We start from the raw sequence: 26000 nt of genomic DNA, 5'->3' as shown, positions 1-26000 counted from the left end.
TATTTTAACTTGAGTCACAGGATTCGTGGGAGACTAACATACCAAAATGGAGGCATATTTAATGAAAGTTTTCGATAATTATTTTTTCAAATTGCGTTTTGTTCAAATCGACATTTTCTTTGGTATGTTTGGTAGGAGGCTTAAAGGCGCAAAGTATATTTGTGTGAAATTAATTTGTGACAACTTCAAGGAGAATGGAGCTAACATTTTCACATATTCATTTTTCATTTTTAGCAAGGCGGTGGGTGATGGGTTAAGGTTACAGCATACCTTCAGATCGGCAATTTTCTTCAAATTTGGATTTTTGGTTCAAACTAATGGTCGAAGAGTAATCTCTAATTTCTGAAAACAAAATTGAAAAAACCTAATATTGGCGGAGAAATGGATGTTTTACGTTATGGCCGGAAGTAAAAGTTCCCTCTTGATTGACAGCCCTATAACGTGTATGCAATCAACCGAGACTACTTTCGCGGGAATATTACCGATATTGATACCACGAATTGGCTGGCTACTCAGTTAATCAACATTGTTAATCCAAGCATTTTTCGTGTTAGATGTAATTCTATTAAGTTATAAGTAAACATGGACCACGGAAAACTCCGTTTACCAGTTCGAAAGAGCGAAGAATGAATAAAAATACATCAATGAGTGAAGAAGCGAAAGTTGGCCTCGCGGATGAAGCTACGGACGTATCAAGCGGGCAAAAAGATCGAGTCAAGAGAAGAGAAAGGTTGTGTAAAATTTGGGAACTCGACAGCGATAACAGCGATGTTTACAGTGACTCTTTTGTTGAGTTCGATACCGATGAATCGTCCAACTCATTGAGATCCATTGTAATATTATCCATGCACATTTGCTCTGACGCGCTTTCTTTTGTTTGTTCTCGTCGCCCAGCTACTCTAACGTTCGTATCCTTTTTCGTCTTCCCCATTTTGCCAAACCAGCTTCAAGAAAAACCCAGCTGCAGAAAAATTATCTCTCCGCCTTGAGCGCATTGCGAAACGCAAGGTCTTTTTTGCAGATTCACGCGTAAATTTCACCGCGAGTTAATGGTAGTAAATTTTCCAAGCGCTGATTGGCTCAGTGATCTGAGAACCCAGTTGAAGGCGTTTGTGGGCGGAGTTTGTTTGCGAAGTAAGATATTTTTCTTAGTGCTGTTTTCTCGGATAAATTTTTTCACTTAAAGCAGACACTTCAAAAGTTACAACTCAAACGGAATTTGTTTGTTTGCCCTCAAATTTGGACGGTAGCTAGATTAACATATAAAAAACAAACAAGTGTCTGCGAATTGTTTATTTCGAAATATTTTTTCTCCGAGAGCGATTTTTGTACGATCACTTCGCATTTTTTTAATCCTATTTCGAAAATGTTCTGTAACTTTTTACTACAATTGAATATAGAAAAACGCAGACACGCTTTTTTAGCGCTTTTTGTCCTGAAACCGAGGAAAAAAATAAATTGGCGAAAAACAAAATTCGCTTTGACTTGTAGCTTCCAAAAGGTGATTAGGACGCTTGCATTTGGTGACCGTGAAAAAATTGGCAATTCATTTTATTTCAAAATTTTTGGTATGGTTTGATAGCCAGCTCTATAAGCTTTAATTTGATATGGGGCTTAGGTATCTACAGCTTAAACCGGACGCGCTACATCGCTTGGACGCGAGACACCCCTGAAGGTATACGGTAACCTTAACTTAAATTGCGATATTTTTATTATTTTTGTTTGTTTGTATTTTGCGTTTAATTTTTTGGCCCTCATAACACCGAAATTGCCATCAACGCAAATTAATTTTGACATTGTGATACATGTATTTGTTCTTTTTTTCTGTGTGTTTGTTACAATCCGTTTTTTCCCATTTTTTTTTCTCTGCGCTATTGCGGTTATCCGCATCCCCAGATGACAATGAAAAAGGATAAAACTTTATTTCGAAGAGTGTTAAGGTGAAATTTATTGTCATATACGTTTAAGGAGACAGTATCTAGTTAATAGTTTCACAGGTGCAGCTTAAAACGTTGTTAAGGAAAACGCGCTGTTCGTAGGAAGTGGTTTCTACCAGCTAAAAAAAGTAGTCGGATATCATTGATTTGTTTTAGTGGCCATGGCCTTGTTATGATAACTGTTTTTGCTTTATATCTATAGGTTTAAGGACACTGTATCTAATTTATAGTTTCACAGGAGTAAGCTTAAGAATTGGTTTCTACCAGCTACATTAAAATAAATAAAAAAAATAAATAAAACAAAGGTGTTGGGTATCAATGATCATTACGTTGTGTGTGTGTGTTTTTTTTTTTTTGCTTTTTTTGCTTTATACGTTTAAGGACACAATCCCTGGTTCTGGTAGTTTCCCTGAAGGCACGAGGGTACTGCCTCATCTTTTAAAACTGATCTTTGCCCAGTTTCCTTTAACAAATTCAACTGTCATTGGTATGGCGAGGTTCTGTTTGTGAAAAAACATTCAATCAGTTACTTCTATCCACTTGCATACCCATATGGTTGTACAGAGAGGGGAGGGGAATTAAGGGGGAGGAGGTGGTGCTGGAATTTGTCTGCGGTTTGCTGGTCACGATGTTATTTTTGATCCACTATCTTGAATTTAACTAGAAAATAACCTACCTTGATGGAAATTAATCCAAACGACAATGGAATATCAGGAAAAAAATAAATAAAAAAACACTGAAACATGATAAATTCGAAATCTGGCTCGTCCCGTTTTTCAAAATGCGGTTGCTATTGAACATGTCAAATGGCCTTACAAAAAAAAAATACAGTATATTTGTAAATCAACGTTCAGCATGGGATGACTCTTTCCTCCTATTTTTTTGTGCTCCATTTTTTACTCTGTTCCTCAAGGTTACTGAATTCCTGGAAGAGACTAGACTGTAGAATGAATGGTGAAAAGTGTGCTGATGTGTCTTATCTTCATGACTCGTGCTTCCGTAGGAAAGCCCGAGTGTTACAATGCAAGCCAGGCGTTCCTGACGTAGAGCGTGGAAACTGGGGATGAGAATGCGACAGATTGCTTTATCTTGTCTCTGCTCTTCGTGAGCGATGTAAATATACAGAATACTGTGTTTTGTGAAGGAAGTTTGTGAAGAATCACGCCTTATACGTTCATCTCGCGTGCAAAGATGTCGATCGTTTTCGGAACAGGTCGGTCCTAGAATTATATTGCTCGAAAGGCCACCAAATAAGCAAAGTTCGCGCTCGTTTTTGCGAGATAGCAATAAATGGGCCATGTACGAGTTCCAATATGCTGGAGGAGCACTTTAGTTGTTGAAAAAAATGAAGAATCGTCGCAAACAGAGCTTCAAAGATCAAGCAAACATAATACAATTAGATGAAGAGAATATACTCAACGAAATAACTTGAATAGTAAATATCGAAGCGTAATTTTTGTCTTTAAATATCCTGATTTTATTTCATTTGCTTTTATTGTGTTCAATAACCTTACTTGCAAAGTACATATATGTTATTTGCCGGCTGGGAGGTCCGTATGGTGAAAAACTGTAACCGAGGTCTTGAAAATGTTGCCCGAGGCCATTTTCAAGCCCGAGGTCACAGTTTTTCACTATAGGACCGACCCTAAGTCGGCAAATAAAATTTTTATTTCTTTTCCTGCGGTAAATTGGCTTACAAGTTGGTTTGTTTACGCAACTTTGTCATTGAATTGGCTTACGTATGACAAGCTGTTTGTAGCAAAATTTAATCCTTGCGATATATGTTTAATCCTTTAAATAACGGTTTTATTTAAAGATAGAAAAAGGCATTCAATCCAATGGTAAATGAAATTTTTGGTTCAATTCAATCTTTTCATTTTCACGATTCAATCCAATACCTGGAATATTGATTCAATCCAATACCTAAAATATTGATTCAATCCAATACCTAAAATATTGATTCAATCCAATACCTGGAATATTGATTCAATCCAATACCTCAAATATTGATTCAATCCAGTACCTCAAATATTGATTCAATCCAATACCTCAAATATTGATGCAATCTTCCTGGGCCGAGCGCGGCCAACAGGAACGAGAGTAACTGAGCACTAGAGAGCACTGAAAACATGGCGGGCGAAGGAGAACTAAATTTAGAAGTTGAGTTTCCTAAGTTTCTTGCAGACATCTTGGATAAAACGGAAATAATTTTTGAGAACTTTGACTCAGAAGTTGGAACCATGGAAGACCATTTCTTAAAATTCCTGTTGAGGTGCTCGAGGAACTTTGAGGACTAGGATTCATCTGGACAACGATAACAAAGATGATTGGAGTTTGGAGATGGACAATTCACAGAAGATTGACAGAGTATGGCTGAGAAGATATGAGGGGTTTCAACAACTTACCTGATAAGGAACCGAAATCATTTAAGAGTATGGATATAATTTCATTGCAGGTTTCTTTAAGTCCATTGGGTTATGGGTTCAACGGAGAAGAATAAGAGAAAGGTTAGCAAAATTAGATCCCCAAAATACTGTCTAGAGATGGGGTGCGTAAATTCGCTTTGGCATCTGGATGGACATCACTCTCTGATCCGATGGAAAATACTAATTCGGCTGTATAGACGGATTTTCTCGGAGAATAATGTTTTTGAAATGTAGTGCCAACAATAAAGCAGAAACAGTTCTTGAATTGTTTCTGGATGCCGTTAGGAGAGACGGAGAATTTTGGCCTTCGAGAGTACGAGTAGATCATGGTGTTGAAAACGTTGGTGTGTGCGATACAATGGAGCAGGTTAGAAGAGAGGAGAGGGGCAGCTTCACTACAGGGCCATCAACACAACCAACGAATTGAAAGATTGTGGAGGGATGTTTCCGTTGTGCTTCCCACTTGTACTTTTACACTTTTCTGTTGTAGTATGGAATTGTCAGGCATCCTGGACATTGATGATTCAGTGCATCTTTCCACCTTACACTTAGTTTTTCAACCAAGGATAAACCTTGCTCTTTACCAGTTCACTGAAGCTTTCAACCACCAAAATGTAAGAACAGAAAAAAAACTGGTTGCCATACCAAATGTGGCTTAATCATATGATGCAGCCTGAAAACCCCCTTTCAAATGGAAAGTCATTTGATTTTGAATACTATGGTGATGATCCTGATGGTCCAACTCCATTGGACAGTGATAAAAATGTTGTAGTTGAAGAAATTGACCTGGGACAACATGATTCAGCGCAGTCATTTGTATTGGAAAGGCTAGATCCCTTAAGATAATCAAGTCAAATGGGAGTAGACATCTTCCAAGAGGCTCTAGAACTAGTGACAGTTAAACTTGGGCAACTGACAATTGCATAATACTACATGTGTGTGGGCTGGGTAAAGGAGATTATGGCCCTTAAAGTATTTTTGCAACTCAATTCACAACAGAAAACCTCACCCTGTATCAAGTAAATTATTTTCTCATCTTCCTTTTCATTGATATACAAAACTGATGTACAGAATGCCTAACTTCTAGCAACACAACTAAACTGAAGAGAAATCAGGGCATTTGATAACTGCCATGTGCACTACTCTGCCTTGTAGATTTTTCAGGTGCTTATCAAAACAGATGTTAAAATGTTGCAAGGTTAATTTGTTATCTTATTTTCAAAAGTACCCAGGAGACAAGACTAACCTCTCGGTGCACTGGCATAATGGCTACTAACAGGACTCATGTCACTAGCCAAAACTAACTTTGCACCAGCCAGCCTTTCTCATACACAGCTTCACTGACTTTTTTATAAGAGTGGTTAATCTTGGACATTTCTTGTTGCATCTAAAATGTTAATAATAATTACTAAGAAAATTTCACTCCCACAAACACGAATCCTGCTTTTCTTGAATATGTTTATGTTCAATCTCTGATGTACTTTTATCAGTGTTGCCATTTTCTTTTATCTCCCTTTAATAGTTAAATATTTATCATATGCTTATTAAGGCAATTATTTCCATGAAATCCACTCATAGTTTCCCTGTTTTCATTAGTTTCTATTCTCTTCAGTTTTACTTTGTCAGGATAATTCTCAATTTTGTTTTCATCCAGTAGACCAGTACTCCATTCCTTCATGATTGTCACAATGGCTAGTGAAAGTGCAAAATCTACTATTCAAAACTGAAATGTGTGGCTAGTTGGCAGTAGTGTTAGCCTTGAGCCCTAGGTACCCGATAATATTCACAACAAATTGGTGCCATGTTTGTCATAGAATATCAAGAAAAACATCGTTTTTAGGAAGAAGTACCACATGTGGGTTAAATAATGCAAAACATGAGACAACAACATTGAAAAACTTAAAACACATCCCAATGTTCAATGATTGCTGTCTTGTAAAATGTAAAGGTTCTTATTTCAAAAATAACTTAAAGCCAGGTTTACACAAGCAGTTTTTATGAGAAACATGTTTGACTGTGCACACGGCACAGCAAAAATTTTGTTTACAGTTCAAAGTTTAGTGTGCCAGTAATGATTGGACAGCAGAAATATGCACAATACCAAAGACCAATGTGGTAGCAAAATTTGCCACAGTTTATGTTATTTGCCACAAAAAGCTAGCACACACAGCTTTTAATAAACAAATATGTTTGTCACATAAAAATTGGTTAACTTACATGTACAAAAGCGGCAGTAATGGAATCTAAATTTTCCGTGTCCCTTGTGTCTCGGTTGTAGCAACGTCTCATTTACCTAAGCAGACTAATGGTTTGATCAAGAACTTCGGCGTGCACTTCTACAACTTCTGAGTCAAAATTCTCAAAAATTATTTCCGTTTTATCCAAGATGTCTGCAAGAAACTTAGGAAACTCAACTTCTAAATCTAGTTCTCCTTCGCCCGCCATGTTTTCAGTGCTCTCTAGTGCTCAGTTACTCTCGTTCCTGTTGGCCGCGCTCGGCCCAGGAAGATTGCATCAATATTTGAGGTATTGGATTGAATCAATATTTGAGGTACTGGATTGAATCAATATTTGAGGTATTGGATTGCACCAATATTCGAGGTATTGGATTGAATCAATATTTTAGGTATTGGATTGAATCAATATTCCAGGTATTGGATTGAATCAATATTTTAGGTATTGGATTGAATCAATATTTTAGGTATTGGATTGAATCAATATTCCAGGTATTGGATTGAATCGTGAAAATGAAAAGATTGAATTGAACCAAAAATTTCATTTACCATTGGATTGAATGCCTTTTTCTATCTTTAAATAAAACCGTTATTTAAAGGATTAAACATATATCGCAAGGATTAAATTTTGCTACAAACGGCTTGCCATACTTACGTGCTGTCTACACACCATCGTAACAAATCTAACAAGCGAATGAACGAGTAACTCCGATACTAGACAAAGAAAGATGTATGAAAGAACGGATTTATTTCGAACTAGTTTGTGTTAGTTGCATCTAGTTCACCAGTTAAGGTTACAGTATACCTTCAGGGGTGTCTCGCGCGCAAGCGATGAAGCACGTGCAGTTTAAGCTGTAGATACCTAAACCCCTATATCAAATTAAAGCTTATGGAGCTGGCTATCAAACTATACCAAGAATTTTGAAAGAAAGTTCCGAGATTTTTACAGAACCTTTCTTTTCTCTTACCACGAATATTTGCCCGCCTTATACGATAACTATAGCTTCATCCGCGTGGCGAACTTTCGTTTCTTCACTCATTGACGTATTTTCATTCGTTCTTCGCTGTTTTCGCTTTTTCGAACTGGTCCATGGTTTAAACGTGGTCTATGTTTACTTATAACTTAATAGAGACGCGCCTAATATGAAAAATGCTGGGTAGTCAGAACAACAATGCTGATCAACTGAGTAGTCAATTCGTGACATCCATATAGGTAATTCCCGCGAAAATCGTCTCGGTTGATTGCATACGCGACATAGGGCTGTCAATCAAGAGGTAAACTTTTACTTCCGGTGAAAACGTAAAACCGCAATTTCTCCGCCAATGTTTAGCCTTTTTCACAATTTGTTTTTAGAAATTAGAGATTATTCTTCGACCACTATTTTGACCCAAAAATCCAAATTTGAAGAAAATTGTCGACCCCAAGGTATACTGTAACCTTAAGCTCTCCAAAATTGTTTTTCCGGTGTGAAATTTCGTGCAAAGTTGGAAGTAGTACAACAAAAACAATGTCTATCAGTCGTTGCGAATCACTCGAAATCAGACTCTTTTAACGCAAATTGCGTAGCAGAATTCGAGGAAATTCGTTAAGTATGTCTCTTAAATACAGCAACGATCATTCAGTCAAACTCAACAGCAATTGACTCTTTTTTTTGCTTAAAATTGTCCGGCGAGAGCAGGGGCGGGGGAGAACACTCTGCAACGCCTGGCACGTTTTGTTTATCTGAATCATCCAACAAAAAATGACGTCACTCGCTGAGCGGCAAAATCAAATTTGAACATGGCATAATCGTTCTCTCAGTAAGTAAAATGGTAATATTTTGCAATCGGCCGGATATTTTTAACGTTTTATTTGGCCACGATAAACAAAATTTTGTCTTCTTCCTCGTCATATCAGTTTGTTTGAAGCACAGGGTAATTATTTATTCAAAAACACGTTGTTTTGAAGGCGTGTTTTTTACGAAATGTCGCCATTTCTTCCTCGCTGAATTCCACAGGAGTCATCGTTTGTGTGGAAATAATGAATTCTAGGTAAGTTGCACTCAATTCAAATATCCTATTCTCTTAGGTAGGCATTACACTAAGAAAAATGCACAATAACAGGTTTCTAGACATGGGGGAACCTTATTAACAGAAGCGCCTTTTTTAAAATTTACTGTTGCCAAACACTCGAGAGTACTTGAGTGCTGTTAATCGTATCACTGCAAGAATAGACCCACACATATAACGCGCTTTGCAGAACTTTCTTGCCGATCGACACTAACACAAACTCGTGTGTTTGCTCATGACTCAAACTGATGCCATAAAATATGTTACGATTGCTTAAGAACCTTAAACAAGATATGTTTTCCCTAAGCAATCCCTTAATTGATAAACGCTTCGTTACAGGCAGGCCGCGAACCCCTTAAAAAAAAGCAAGAGGATTAGTTTTAACGGCGATTAAGTAATTTGGACATGTCGTGGTTTTTTCTCATTTATAATCAAATTTATTTTCCGTTTCAACAGTGTTTGACGTCAGCAGCTCTAAGTTCCAATACCCCCCCCCCCCCAACTGAGGTCAAGCATGCACCTTTAATTTCTTCAAACCCTCTCATTTGCCCTGTTTGCAGACCGAGTTCCTCATCTATTAATCCCTGTCATATTGGCAACCCATTTTGAAAGGTTACTAAAAAATTGTGCATTATATTTCAGTGTGCTTTCTCTTTGTAATCTTACGTCAAGATATTTCAATCCCTAAGGAAACGAGAGAACACTAGCAATACTGACAATTTTCAGTAATTCATCACTTTCAATATGCCATCTAAACAAATTGTTCGTAAACAGTAGTGAAATTTCATGCCCCTACACCTAGCCATAAAAGGAAGTCTGGGAACAGGCAATAGCAACAGTGACACTGCCAGGCTGGTGAATTTTACAAGCTAATGAACTCATGTCTAACAATGATGGGTGATGATGAAGCATGGTGCAGTGAAACTGAAGAATCAGACTGTGAGTGACAGTGATAGAGTCAGTGTCGTGAGAGTGATGCTAGTGTCTGTGAACTTGGACCAGATCAGCAAAGAAAAGGTTTTGTACTAGAAATTGACAGAGAGCAACAAGTTTGTGCTAAAAAACTAAAGAAGCTGGCTCAGACCAGTCTTAAAGTCAGCATCTACTTACAGTACTTGTCAAGAGTTCCTGACTTGTGTATGTGGGAAGGCTCTCTGTAATGACCTATATGGGGAGGCTCAGCTCACGATGAGTACCTTTTTCAGGCTTCAGGTATAAACTTAATGATAGGGATTTCACAAGTTGAGGTGTATGAAAGGGTAGGAAAATCTGTCATTTAGGGATTCCATTCTTCTGGTTCTAAAATGTTGTTGAAAAGCTCTCATTTACTCTCCTCAGCCAGAATGAAGAGATTCTATAATATTATTTATTAACTTCTTTCCAAGGGAATAGAAAAGGGATGCAGTATTCTTAAATAGGTTTGTTAAAGGGGTACATTTACCCTTTTGCAATGTAAGGTCGACAAAAGAGGTGCCATTTCTATCAAAATGGTACAAATTAATGTATACAAAAGGGTAAGGGGTAATGGACCTTGAGATAAGGCCTTTCCATTTAAAACTTTGTAGAATACCCCTCCCCCCCCTCCCAGCTTGTGAAACAAAGATGTTCAAATTATTGTTTTGTGAAAAAAGACAATTATTAAAAAACAAAACAGTGCCAAGAGATTAAGTGATTGTCAATGCAAGTTTCCATTTGTATTTTGAATTAAAATGGGTATAACATGATCCTCAAGTATACTATGCAGCTTCACAGAGAGGTCCAAACTGATAATGAAAACATATGTTTTAACACTTAAAATTCTATTTTTGCTTCTTCCCTTGTACCTTGTGATCTTTGTAGGGAAATTCTGAAAAGGTCCCCACCCCCCAAAAATTCAAATTTTATACACAAATCACTTTTTTATCTTGAAAATGGTCTCAGAGACAACAAAACATTTTTATGGCTAGCTAAACTACTTATTAGGAAAATACAAATGTTCAAGGAAAAAATGAACAGGAAGAAACAACAACAAATTAACTTTTTTTTAAGAAGAGCTACTACTTGTATATTTTTTTAACTTACATGTAGGTCAACATAACTTGTTTTCGCAATTTACCACAAAAGAAAACACCACAGAAAGGAGAACTATAGTTGTGGCATCTGAGCTACATTTTTAAATGGAAACATTTCCCATAAAAAAATTTCCAAATTATATTCTTACCAGTACAACAAAATACCAACTATATTTTGCAAAGAAGTATACTTAATTAATAAAATTGATGTAGTGAAATTTTCTATTTAATTTTTGTACACCTGATCTTACAGAGTGCAACCTTTGGTTTAACTGGTTCACTTTACCGTTAAGGAATAATTAAATAAATCACACCAGAGTGGCTTTGTATCTTTATTATAATTCTCATTATCAGTAGAGAAATCACACTTGTACACTGGTCCACTGATCAATACTCTTACGTTTATGATAAACATGAGAAAGCAGGTTGCATCATCTAATCATAACATTGTATGCCTGTGTGGGGTGTATATGCCAGGAGGTAACCACCTAAGAAAAGACAAACATAAATTATGTCATTGTTTCAATGACTCACTCTAAGTGGGTATTATGCTCATTACCACCTTAATAAACAAGATATATTAAAGTATAATTTTTAACTCCGCTTTAAACTTTTCAAACCTACAGTTTGTTTTCACTTTCAGAGACTAGGTTCTTAAATTCACAAGCACACCACCCACCCCCCTCAGTCCCAATTCCTACTCTCCCATAGCCAGGATCCCATTTCAACCCTCCAATAAATCAGTAATTTTTTTCTAATTTTGGTCTGACTTAGATTCATCTCCACTCAGCCATGAAAGCAATGGTGGTAGATTTCTGTATATTTGTTGGTCTAGTTCACTATTGTTCTCAGATTCCCAACTCCCTTTTGACAGAATTAAATTCCATTAAAAAATAAACTACAGTAGTTTAATCAAATTAAGAGGCAAACATTGAACCAGAAAATACTATAATTTTGGTATGAACGATACCAAAGTATAACTTACATAATTAATATCACATCTTTTCTATTGTAATTTAAGACAGTGCAGCTACTAATAGATTGACCACAAAAACCTAAAAACATGACTTTAGAAACACAGGTAAGTGAGAATATTGCCAGTTTTGCTTTTGCCACCAACCACTCTGCTTTTAAAAAAAATACATGGAAGATAATAACAAAGCAATAACAAAACCAGCCAACCAACCTCTGGCAATTCAATAAACACACCAAATTCTCCTGCAATATTCTCTTCAACACCTTACAGTACATGTAAATGTCAGCAGCATAAATTCAACTCAATGATTTGGCGTGCTACTATCATCAAATGTTTACCCCTTGATTCAGAATTTTTCGGAGTATCAAATGGAATTCCACTATAGATTACAAATGCTGTTTACCTTAACAAATATTTGCATTAATTCTGGAGATATTTAAGTTTAAAATGTGTAAAATATATGCAAATGGGAGGCCGACTGATGATGTCATACACCAAACCCAATATTACATCAAGTGCAGACCATATATACAGCAGAGATCATTGAAACTTGGTAGCCTTATAGTTCTACAGGCAACACACTAATATGGCTATAAAAATATGTTCCCAATTGGCAACTCAATCTTTTCCAGTCCCCTCTAACGCAATTTCAATAATGAAGTGATTTTCAGCTTGAAAAACATTAATCAAGGCCATGAGGTGGCCAGAAAAGCCTAGAATATCAGGGAAGGTCTGAAATGCAGTCTGTTGCCATGGTAACAAAACTGTTAAGCTCATATTATGTAGCACATCTGCAAATTGCATCGTAATAGCACTGTCCCCACTGGAGCCCATGGTTCAGTAGTTTACTTGGACAATAAATTTCATAACTTTCCTGGGGGACCGGATGATCTAAATGGTATGTGGGAGACTCCCGGAATATTCGCAAGAATGTATGACTATCTCTTCACAGGTATTCATTAATAAATAAATAAATAAATAAATAAATAGACACTAACACTACTAACATGATTGAGTTTGGAAAATATATATATTTTTAGTTTATGATATTTTGAAAAATTCCCCTCTCCCATCTAACATGCTGATCTTCTTTAATTTGGTACTTGAAATTGATAACAAGAATGCTACACCTTGGCAACTCGTTGGCCAGGATATATTGCACAGTCTTCACATCAGATAATGGGTCTGTACATATTATTTATGTATTTATTAAACAGAGATCTCCCCATCACATCCCTATGGAAATTCCAATTTTTATTAATACTTTTCTTTAAAAAGTTTGGCTTTTGAGACCCTCCCCATCCCTGGAATTTCCAATAATCTCCTTGGGGTGGGTATGGACATTTTCTAGAACCACACAATAAAACAAATAAACAAACTTTAAGATAAAATGTTGAAGTATAAGTCAGTGGGACATATATACATTGATCAACTTATAAAGACATGATTGATCATTGCAATGTACTATACACAACTTAAGCAAAGGTGAAATTATAGCCTGAAAAAAAAATTAGGTGTGAACTGGATTCTAACCCATGACCTCTGTGATACTGGTGTGATAACTTAATTAATTAAAGTTCTATGCTACAACATACCAAACTGCTAATTTATTATGAAGTGACACAGCTAAAGGAGAGTTGTCAAGAAATCAACTTTTTTGTGAATTCTAAGATCAATATGAGTCTTCTAAATTTAAGATTATTATACCTAACAAAAGACATACAGTAGGGCACTGCACTGTGTGCTCTCTCTACACACTCTTCCAGGCAGGATAGTAATACATATACATGTGCTTTTTTTTTGTTTGGAATATACTGTTACTGCATGGTCATACAAGAGGTACTAGTTGCTGCTGAGTAGTCTTAAAATAAGTGAACTAAGTGTGACAAAATATAATGTATATTAAATCTGCACCAGTTCAGTACAATTTAATACCAAATTTTAATCAGCCACAAAAAAAATTGTTAGCACCAGATATTACGTGTACTTTGTGAAGGCTTCTGGAGGGGTTATACTTTTATAAAGTACCTGGCAGCAAGTACTATTTTGATTTACTAGAGCAAGACTGTAGTAACTGCTAAGAAAATGTGTTTTGGGTGGGGGTCAGTGTAGCCCTCTTCACAAAAGTTAAACTCTTAACCTATTTATGACCATAATCTGTGATTTTCCCTACCCCATTTATGACTGTTGCGACTGCTACAGTTGCCCTAAACATAAGTTTTGAAGGACTTTTGTTGATGGTCTTATCAATAATGATGAAAATTGAGGTAGCTTATTCTAAAAAACATAACAAATTAAAGACTAGAGGGCAAAAGCCTTACCCTAGAGTATTTATGACCAAAACGGCTGAATAACCATACCCTTTGGGGCTGCACAGCTGTATATAGCACATAGAGGAGAGTCCCCCCCCCCCCCCCCCTACCGCTGGAGCAGGAATCAAAATATTATTGCCTTGATAACATAATAAAGATAAAATCTCAAAATAATCAAGAGTTACATATATGCATGGGACTTCACTAACAAAATGATGCCTGTTGCTTGCTGTAAATTGTATATAAATTACTCCTACAATGTGCCAGAATTCTGTTAATCTGGTCACCAACAGGTCACAAAAATCTGACTGTATAATTAATAAATAAGAAAATGACCGACTGAGCTTTTGTTTGAGCCAGAATAGAGTGGCCATAATAACTAGGTGGCTGTGTTAACGGGGGTGGCTGTATGGTGACGTACATTCCTCAGTAGTGATAAAGATGACACTCTCAAACACCAGTACCCATAAAGAGTTTGGACAGTATATTTCGCATAATCAGTTGGAAGAGGAAGAGGGAAAATGGAAATAAAATAGAATGGCTCTTGTGTACCAGAGACAACCCTTTCCCCGAGTTACCCTGGCGGAGCTAACTTTTCACTTATTTCTTTGCAAAATTCAACCAACCGTTTACACGAGGATGACGAACCAGACTTGGGGGTGAGACAATTCAGGTGGGCAAGTTGACTCGCCTTGGCAGCTAAAGTAACCAACAACTTTTCTTTGAGTATACATAAACACTTTGGCTCGCCTAACTGGAACAACTCTCGGCATGGCGAGTGTCACGTAATGCCTAGATTTAAGATTTAAAGCAGCAATTTGTATCAAAGAAGAGAAAATTAACTCAGCAAAACCCACTCTGATCAAATGAGTGAGGGAAACTTAAACAAAGAGGGATAGTTGCACATTTGATTATTCAATAAGAGTTACGAATAATCATGCAGGGTCAACTTTTACTCGGCTTACATGGGCTACATTTTCTCATACAAACACTTGATAAAGTTGCCTCAGGGGGAGGGTTATCCCGGGTACCCGAGACCATACAAATGGGACCTGTGTTGCCTCAAAGAACACCCCCACGATTTTCAAAGGGGAAGGTCCATAAACAGGACCTTAACTTAGGGCAGCTTCAATGGCAGATTCCCTCTGATGGCTTGGATTTGAATAATTGATTTAATTACTTTTAAAGAGGACTACATGTAGAACTTAAAAATCTTGCTCGAATTTCGATCCAGCGAGGCATAAGTTTCCATACCGTGAATCAAGTTTTTACTGGGCGTTTTAAAAGCACTCACCAAAGAGAAAGAGACTGATGACGCCAAACTACCGATACATATGTACTGTATCTTACTGAAAACAACAATCTTCAACGAGAGATGTAGGAATGTGGGATACTGACCTTCAGCATGCGATCCAGCTTGTCTCTTCTACCAATACTCTGGTGACAGCGACTTTCGGAGCTAAACGGCTTCTGTTAATTATGTTCCCGTAGTACACATTGCAAACTATGGCCAGCAATACTTCATCCAGGTTGTTTTTAACATTATAGGCTATTGCACTTATTGTTATCACTAAATCACGAACAACAAGAACCAAAAGTCGGAACAACACCAGTTTTGCAAATGTGTAAAATTCGCCCGACGATGACGGAAGGCTCTCCGTTATTTTGCTTCAAAACAATAATAAACTTTTCTCTTTTCCCGAAATTTTTGCTTCAAAAGTCGAAGTAATGTGTCTGCAACATCCTGTGTGTCTGCAACTGATGGTTTACAAATAGAGGGAAATCATGAGTAATCGAAACGCCATTTTCTCGCTTTGTGAAGCGAGCCGTGAAGCGCAGTTTAAACCGGATGTGACGTCATTTTTTGTTGGATGATGCCTACACGAAAATTTCAGGAGTCCTCTGCCCCGCCCCTGGGCGAGAGAAATACAGGATTACGCGCCATTACAGGGCCGAGCTACAAACAACCAAACAAACTTTCCGCGCAACTTCAAAATACTCAATTGAATTTACTTACAGCGTTTCTTGCCATTTCAAAGTGAATAGAGATAAACTTGCGTTGATCAATCGTCGATGGAAACGTAAAAAGGGCAAAGGTTGACGATTACCGCTAGTTCACTCACGAAAATTGACCAAAACGACAGTTTCACCCGCGCTGTTTCGCGATGTTATCGTGATCGTGGTCAGAGATAGGAAAATCCGGACCGCGCTAACAACCAATCAGATTGCAGAATTCGATACCGTGCCCTCTTGGGAAAAAATAAGATTTGATATTTCGGTACTAAGCCCGAGTAAACGCTCCTAGAGCGTCTAGTTTCTTGTTTGAAGCCTTAATCGTAAATCGTGAGCACAGTATACTTCCACACTTTCACGCTTTCTTCTTTCTGTTCATATCGGTTGAGGAGATCTCATTGTCTGAGATCGCAATACTCTGCTGTGAATCAGACAGCATACTTTATCAAGTACGGGTGGAATACGATGTGGTTGATTTATCGCAAATATTTAACAACTTGATTCCATGTTGCTGTGCGTCTATTCAGTAATGGATCACAGATGACGTCAAAATGTGGTAAGAACAAGCCGAGTGTGTCACTGATGTTCTTACATGTACCACATTATTATCTAATTATTATTATTATTATTATATTATTTTTATTACTATTATTACTATTATTATTATTATTATTATTATTATTATTGTTGTTACAAGGAGTGGTGTTGTGAAAACATTAATCTGACTAAAAGATTATTTTGAGACTGAGAAAAGTTGAATTTTTTAAATAAATTAATCTCATAAACATTTTGCCTTTTGGGTTTGTTACAGTGCGTTTACTGAAACCGGAGCCACCCAGGCAATGAAAACCAATCAGATGGCAGAACTGAAACAAATCCAGCCAATCAAATGTCCGGTAAAAAACAATGAAATCTCAACTTGTTCGTTGTGATGCTCGCGACTACGTGGTCTCAAGCTCAAGCCGTTGGTAACTTTTGCGTTAGAAATTATTGTGTTACTTTAGATTTTACATTTACAACCGTGAGAAGTTCATTAGATTGACCGTTTTCCACTGTGAACGTACGGCCACACAAACATCATCTTTACGGTTGTCGTTTAAAATCATAGAATAATGTAATAGATTTTGACACTTTTTACAAAATAAATTCCGCTCCTGCAATCTACCATGACAACAAACCACTTGCTGCAATACTGAAGAAACCGTCCCAAATAATCCTGTTTGTCTGCTGAGAATGTTTTGCAGAATGTTAAAGGCAAGGATCTCCTCATTGCTGACGCCCTTAGCAGATCCCAAATGACCAATCAGAACCGAAGCAAGAGTGAACAAGAGATTGAAATCACTGGGTTGGTTCTTGAAGAACAAAGCATAAAACGCCACCCAAGTGAAATTCCAGACGAAACAGCCAACGACAACATCCTACAGTCAGTTATCCACCGCATATATGCAGGCTGGACAATCGGCAAAAGGTATGTGCTTGTTGAAATCCTTCCATTCTGGACCATCAAAGACAAACTGTTATCAAGTGATGGAGCTGTATACAGAGGTGATCCCATCGTAGTTCCAACTGCTATGAGAAAGATCAAGCACACATGTGCTCGAACATCTCTTTGGTTTCCCGGGATGAACTCTCAGCTGGAACAGTTCATTCCCACATGCGAAGTGTGCAATTAATTTCAGAAAAACAGCCAATAAGAAACAATGAGTCATCCAATTCCTATAATACCAAAGCGCGCTAGTCCTATACCTGATTCCTATGAGCCATCATGAACGAAATCTCTATGTACGCACGGCCGTGCGTATATAAGATGACGTGTGCAGTTTCAATTTAGCTGCAAAATTTCCGTTGAGTTTAGTGCAAGTTCCTTTCGTTTAAGTTTCGGCAACGTGAAGATTATTCTAAACAATCTAAACTCTACCTGGAGCCTTTGACTTTTGCCAAGCTAAGATGCTTACTTAAACTTGAATATTTTGAGTTTGTTTATCTACATTTTCATTGAGTATTTTTGACTTTGTCATTATAGTTGATTCGATGAAGCGAATTTTTCTTTGCCCATTTAGAAACCAGATTAGCGTTTTCGTTCAACCGTTGCTCAACTGATCGTGGCGTGTTAGGATCCTAATGACCTTTGTTTTCCTTCGCCATGCATTGTGAGAACTTTGTAGTCAATCAAACATAAAACAATTATGTTTTAGCGCCCAAGTTGTTGTCGCCATGTTGTAAAAGAATTGGTTCAGGCTTCTAGCTGTGCGTATATCGAGTTATGGATTCACTTGGGAAGTTTGGAGGGCACTCAACAAGCTAGAGTTGCTCGAGGCATAGCCTCGAGCAACTCTTGCGCTTCTTTAGTGCTCTCCAAACTTCCCGCCTAAATCCATAACTCGATATAGGCACGTTAAGCATGAACCAATTCCAGAAGTTGGTCGAAAATTAGGTGTGACATTTTAGAGTGGAACAAAGGACACTATCTGGTGTTAATTGATTATTAAAGGCGATTGGATTGAATTTGACCGAATGAACAACCAAACCGCAGCTGAAACCATTGATCTGATGCAAAAACAATTTGCAAGATGGGGAATTCCTGATGAGATCGTTATTGACTGTGGCAATAATTGTGACTCGGCAGAATTTTCACAATTCTGTCAACGGAAGAAGATAAAGCGCACGAAATCTTCTCACCATCACCTACAGAGCAATGGAAAATCTGAATCTACAGTGCAGATTGCCAAAACAGCACTGAGGAAATCCGAAAAAGCTGCATTAAACCCGTATAAAACATCACTGGACCAGCGCAATACACCCACGGTAGGAATGACAACATCTCCCTCACAGCGATTATTAAACCAGGAAATAAAAAGTGAAATACCTATGAAAGCAACTCTCCTGACCCCGCAACTTGCTGAACAAGTTTTGGTGGAAAAAGAAGAGAAAAGCAAGAAATCTCATGTCTATTATGATAGAAATGCCAAAGATTGAATGCATTATCGACTGGCGATACGGTAAGAATCAAGCCTGACGGATTAGCGAAAGGACAAGAGTGGAGGAGAGGTAGCGTCGTAAAGAGTCGCGGATACCGGTTCTATGATGTAAAAGTAGATGGCAAAGTACTTAGAAGAAATCATGTTCACCTGAAGCCAGATAAGCAAGACAACGCCCCAAACATGTCACCTCAGTTCCACGCAACAGAGACCAAAGACTACCAAGACAGCCAAACCTACAAATAAGATGTCACTATCACGGCCAAACGAACACGTTCGGGACGCTTAGTAAAAGTACCTGCACGACACTCTCTTTAGACTGGTTTAACGTAAAATTTTACTGGGGAAAGGTGTTAGGAGATTGGACCCCAATGTAGACTATTATGGGTTGTGTTTGAGAAAAGACTTGGGGAGTAAGTGCTGTGTTGACTTCGATGGACTGTTGTCCTGTTTTTTTTTCCTCGTGCCCTCATGTAACAGTGAGTGTTAGTTAGCAGGGGTCCTTCTAAAGTTAGTAAATAATATAGTTTCTCATGATTATCAGTTGTTAATTCAACACAGTCTTCTATCTACAATGTCTACAAGTTTTTTTGAGGAAGACGAAAAACAGTAATTATCGGTATCTTTTAAAACACCTGTCGCGGCTTTTAGTAATACAAATAGGTGCCTTATTTAGTCAGAAATGTTTGGAGTTCGATATGTCTAAATCTCTCTAATTTTCCTGCGATGCTCGTTGAACCATTCGCCCGCTTTATAAATTCTGCTATAAATATTTTAAGGAAAACGACCAATTTTTTAAGTTTACAAGACATGTTTCGACAGAACTTCTGTCATCTTCAGTTGAATGATTACAAAGCAAATTGAATAATAAGTAAACAAAAATGCTAATTAAGACAAATAGTAACAAAAGAATGTGAAAAGGTGTAAATTAAAAGGGTAATTTTAGATTCACATGGTGTAATTGCTGATTGAGGCAAGGTAGTTCTTTTTGAATATGGATAGCCTCCTTTATCTTTAGTTGAAAGCTGGTAGTGGCGTGATCTAAAATATGAAAGCAGTCTGTTGAACACAATGAGCGACAACGTTCAGAATTCTGAAGATGTTTGAAAATGTGAGAGGCCTTATCAACGGCTAAGTGCTCACGTACGCGTGTGGAAAAATGTCGGGTGGTTTCGCCGACATAACAGGCATTACAGCCCGTACGTGTAAACTTATAAACCAAATGTGAACGAAGCCCGCCGGGGATAGGGTCTTTCACACCAAAAAAGTTACCTATCTTAAAGGACAGAAAAAACTAATTTGATGTCTAAATCATTACAATAGCGCTTGATTAAGTGTCGAATCTTCTTTGGAGTGATGACAGAAAAATGGCCTATGTACGGCAGCTTAAAGTAATACGTGGGCGAGGTGGTAAGGGGACCTATTGCCGTGAAAAACGTAGCCACTTGAACCTGGCCATCTTCTCTGTTGACTTTAGCCGCTACACTTTAGTGTAACCACATTTCCTTCCATTCGATCCATTTCTCTGCAACGTTGGAGTCATTAATATCGAGAGAATGAGGCACAGGCAACAACTGAGGGTAAGCCATTGGTGATCAAACCATTCCAGACACCATGCAACGAGAGGTTTCTTGATAATCTGTTATTTAATAACGGAGCATATTGCGAGCGACCATTCATGCTCCACGACGCCAGAATTCTGATCGCCGGCCGCGCATATTATAACTGATAAAACACACTTGACAATCACTGACAATAACTGATAGTAACGCTTGCATGCAAAGTTCATAGTTTGTCACAAGTACCGTCGGAGAAATTGAGAATATAGTCGAGCTTGTTTTTTCTGCTTGTAGAAATGGCCGACAGGCAACATGGTATAGCTACTGTTTTTTTTTGTTTTTTTTCGTTGTTTGGTAAAATTCAAAATATGTTTACAGCAGATTTAATAAAGTAGGATTATGGCCCTCCTCGCTGGTTGAATTCTACTTGAAATTTGTTGCAGACACACACCCGAGAACCGCCCTCTTTTACTTTTATTTCTGCAGATGCATAAATACGATTGTTTGTGTTCTTCCCTCAATGAACACAAATATTAAAGGGAGGCTAAAAAATTACTTGTAACTTTGCTTCACTTTCTTAGAGAAGACTTGTTACAGTCGACTTATTTTAGAGTTCAAGGGTTTTTAAAAGATTGCCCGAAAAGCTCTCACAAAACGTGTTTGAGGCAATAATATTAAAGTCGGAAAAACAATTCAGCGTCGACCTATTTTAGACCGTGTTAATTATTAGGTAAACATGGAATTTACAGACTGGTTGTCCCCCTCTAGTGCACATCAATTTTCAGATAAGTTTTCAGATTGCCTTGATTCACAACATTTCTATGCGTGTACTACTTTCGAGTCATGTCTGAGGAAGTACAGTAGTGAGCCTATTGAAATATTGCGACAGTCTTTTACCCGCGAAAATTTTAACAATTTTGTTTGACCCAACTGAACTCTGCAAAACTCGAGGATATGAAATGTTCAACTTTCTTTAACACGAAGAGTGGTATGTAACAGGCTTGAGACTGAAAAACCCATTGTCCTTGGATTCCGCTTCAAATTTGAATTTAAAAGACCGGTTTTTATGTAGAGAGGAAAAGCGGAATACCCGGAGGAAAAAAAAAAACAAGATTATGGACACAACGTCGAGGATGGGAAATGAGAACGATATATACTCAAATTGCTCATGACATAAAGTTCGGGATGCCAACCCGTGTCACTTGTGGCTGTTAGGATGTTCAAAGGTGAATCAAACCTAAATTTATAAGTACAAAAAAATGCAAAGACAGTCGAACTTACCCTCCTTGTGCGTTGGACAAAGCATCATTAAAATCCATGACAGCAAAACAACGAGGGCAGTACCATTCATGTTTGACACCAAAACGGCGTCTTGGGAGACTCTAGAGTCTTGTAGACAATGTTAGGATAACGTTAAGCTAGCGACATTGATATTTAGTCGAATGAACAACTCACTGCAAGTTGTCACCGTTTTTTGGGCGATGCAGTTGATAAGCGTGATAGCTGTACGAGACTTACTTAGTTACTCACGTCAGTGTGATTCCTCCCGCTGTTAATTAGACTTCCTGTTTAAATTATGCATGTTTAATGCGAGCAAACAAAAAGATATTTACCTTTGAGATGGACATGTAATCATAATATTTCTGTGGTTTCCTCGACTACACTTGAAGGAAAGAATTCGTTCTTACTCGCCTGTTTAAGGGTGAATTTTATCGACTGTATTTATTTATTTTTTTATTATTATTCTTTTATATATATATATATTTTTTTTTTTTTGGAATGAAAGATGCGTTTGGGTGAATTTTATCGACTGTATTTATTTATTTTTTTTATTATTATTATTTTTTTTCGTCCCTCCTTTATTGAATGTTTTATTCAAAAGCTATTAATATATTACAGTTTCTTTTTTATATATGTGTGTACTTATTAAACTTCTTACATGTAAAGTTTTTGTTTATTTTCCTCTAAATATTTTTGCGTGATCAAGTTAACTTGAATATTGAAAACATATCCATGGGACTTCATTGTGAACTCAAGTTTAGTTTATGTTCAAATGAAACACCTGCTTGCAAACTTATGAGCATAACACCCGCGGGGTTAATACCCTCTTTTGGTTGTTAAAGGCAAGCACTTGATACAGAGCGGGGAGGGACTTACTAGGCACGCGGCTGATATTTCTTTTGGACCATTCACATCTTTAATTCTACTTACATTTATAATTACATCTTTTACAATACTTAAAAGAAGAACATACTTTAACCGAAAAACTGTTGCAGTAGGGACTCTAATTATAGTCATAATGTTCTCTATATTAAGTGCAAATGGGAAAAGGAGACATCATAATTCGTTCGTCTTGGCAGGTTTTTCTATATCAATGTCTCAAATGTTATTCTCGCTATCGGGGCGTCAATATTGGAGCGGGGCGTTTATTGGAGGATGTACAATAGCGCTTGATTAAGTGTCGAATCTTCTTCTTCCCTCTTCTTGACAGAAAAATGGCCTATGTACGGCAGCTTAAAGTAAAACGTGGGCGAGGTGGTAAGGGGGTAGCCACGGGGACAATGATTGCTATATCTGGGTCCCAGTGATGTAACGGTAAACCACTTTTTCAATTAAATGGGCAGGGAAAAGGTTCTTTTTGAGAATTTCAGTGAGCTTGGTTATGTCCTCGTGTAACTTGAAATTCTCAAAAAGAACCTTTTCCCTGCCCATTTAATTGAAAATGTGGTTAACCGTTACATCACTGGGACCCATAGCAATCATTGTCCCCGTGGCTACCCCCTTACCACCTCGCCCACGTTTTACATAGGTCATTTTTCTGTCATCACTTAGAAGAAGATTCGACACTTAATCAAGCGCTATTGTAATGATTTAGACATCAAATTAATTCAAGGGGTGTATGGAAAGTGGTAAGATGCGACGAATCCTTGTCCAACTTCACATGCCAGAACCCATTTTTTGCGTCGAGGACTGAAAGTACTTTAGCTCCATGTAGACGACTAGCGATGTCCTCGATAGTTCTCGCGAAAAATTGCTTTGTTCAGATCCTTTGGGTCAAGGAATACGCGAATTTTTTCTGTTCCTTTTGGTGACAACGAACATAGATGAGATCTAGGGTGTACGTTTCGTGACCGGTTCAACGACTCCAGAACCATGCAGCTCCTCAAGAGTTTCTTTGACTTTATCGTGAAGAACAACCTGACCTAGGTGGGGAACGTATTGCACCGGCTTTGCTGATTCATTGAGCCTGATATGGTATTCGCCTTCAAGAGCGCCGAGGCCATCTTCGAAAACATGGATCTTTAGTATACACTTTGGCACTAGAAATGGCGCCTTGGAGAGAGAACACTACAACACCACTTGTATCGGGCCTCCTGATCGCGTCTGAGTCTTTGATTTAGACTACGCCCGGCCGATTCCTTCGCATTCCGTTTTACCTAGGATTGGACGGCGACGTTTCTCTCCACCAGACGACATAGTAACAGAAAAGTAAACGATCCATGTTCATGCCTCACTTGGATCTTAACGGAATGCTCCCACCAGCATAAAACAAAATTGACGACTTCACTGGAGTAATGTCCTTCAGGCTGTAATCACCCGTTGCCTTCTTGTAGATATGGACTGGTGAAACATTGCATCGGGCGCCAGTGTCAATCTCAAACCGTACGAAGTTCCCGCTTGCCACATTTAGCGTAACGAAATTCGAGTCAGAACTTTGGCTTGCCGACACCATGAACACCTGAAAGACAGGGTAATCATCTTCTTCCTCTACCATTGAGGCTTGTCTGGAGTTAGAATTCAAACGGCATTTTCTTTTCAGCACCTGTTGCACTTCTTGCCCCAAGCAGGGTAAGCTTCTTGTTTTCTTCCCCAAAATCGGTAAGGATATCGCAATTGCTTTGCAGGAGTAATAGGCGACTTTCCTTCTTCGTTGTCTTTGACTATGTGATGGTTGACCGAGTTGAGATCGCCTACTGCCTTGATCTGAGCTTGGGACAAATATCAGACGTCTTGGCGAGATTAAGATCGGGTTCCCGTAAAAGCCTCTCCCTGACTTTGTTGTCGGCAATGCCAAAAATAATCCTGTCTCCAAGGATATCATCTGGCGTAATGGCATCAAAAACACACTTATCAGCGATATGGCGAAGAGCAGTTACGTACCGATCAGAGGATTCGCCCCGCTCTTGCTGCCGTAAATTGAAACGATAAAGTTCAAAAGGAATATACTTTCTTAGGTACAGCAGTTGCCGAACTGCTCGATGACCGCTTTGATATCCTTTCTCTCAGGAGCAGTTAAATTCCACGTTTTAAAGAATTTTCTCGCTTCTGGACCTATTGCCGTGAAAAACGTAGCCACTTGAACCTGGCCATCTTCCCTGTTGACTTTAGCCGCTACACTTTAGTGTAACCACATTTCCTTCCATTCGATCCATTTCTCTGCAACGTTGGAGTCATTAATATCGAGAGAATGAGGCACAGGCAACAACTGAGGGTAAGCCATTGGTGATCAAACCATTCCAGACACCATGCAACGAGAGGTTTCTTGATAATCTGTTATTTAATAACGGAGCATATTGCGAGCGACCATTCATGCTCCACGACGCCAGAATTCTGATCGCCGGCCGCGCATATTATAACTGATAAAACACACTTGACAATCACTGACAATAACTGATAGTAACGCGTGCATGCAAAGTTCATAGTTTGTCACAAGTACCGTCGGAGAAATTGAGAATATAGTCGAGCTTGTTTTTTCTGCTTGTAGAAATGGCCGACAGGCAACATGGTATAGCTACTGTTTTTTTTTTTGTTTTTTTTCGTTGTTTGGTAAAATTCAAAATATGTTTACAGCAGATTTAATAAAGTAGGATTATGGCCCTCCTCGCTGGTTGAATTCTACTTGAAATTTGTTGCAGACACACACCCGAGAACCGCCCTCTTTTACTTTTATTTCTGCAGATGCATAAATACGATTGTTTGTGTTCTTCCCTCAATGAACACAAATATTAAAGGGAGGCTAAAAAATTACTTGTAACTTTGCTTCACTTTCTTAGAGAAGACTTGTTACAGTCGACTTATTTTAGAGTTCAAGGGTTTTAAAAGATTGCCCGAAAAGCTCTCACAAAACGTGTTTGAGACAATAAAATTAAAGTCGGAAAAACAATTCAGCGTCAACCTATTTTAGACCGTGTTAATTATTAAGTAAACATGGAATTTACAGACTGGTTTTCCCCCTCTGGTGTAGTTCAATTTTCAGATAAGTTTTCAGATTGCCTTGATTCACAACATTTCTATGCATGTACTACTTTCGAGTCATGTCTGAGGAAGTACAGTAGTGAGCCTATTGAAATATTGCGACAGTCTTTTACCCGCGAAAATTTTAACAATTTTGTTTGACCCAACTGAACTCTGCAAAACTCGAGGATATGAAATGTTCAACTTTCTTTAACACGAAGAGTGGTATG

The 26000-nt window shown here is 38.0% G+C and overlaps 1 protein-coding gene across 1 annotated transcript in view; it reads right to left on the bottom strand.

Annotated features, from left to right (window-relative positions):
- Positions 1 to 26000, bottom strand: part of LOC145495612 (uncharacterized) — a 265207-nt gene that overhangs the window by 187367 nt on the left and 51840 nt on the right. The gene's annotated exons all lie outside the window — the stretch shown is intronic.

This window comes from Orbicella franksi, chromosome 8 (genome assembly GCF_964199315.1).
Source record: "Orbicella franksi chromosome 8, jaOrbFran1.1, whole genome shotgun sequence".
NCBI lineage: Eukaryota > Metazoa > Cnidaria > Anthozoa > Scleractinia > Merulinidae > Orbicella > Orbicella franksi.
This window is presented reverse-complemented; position numbering and strand designations above follow the sequence as displayed.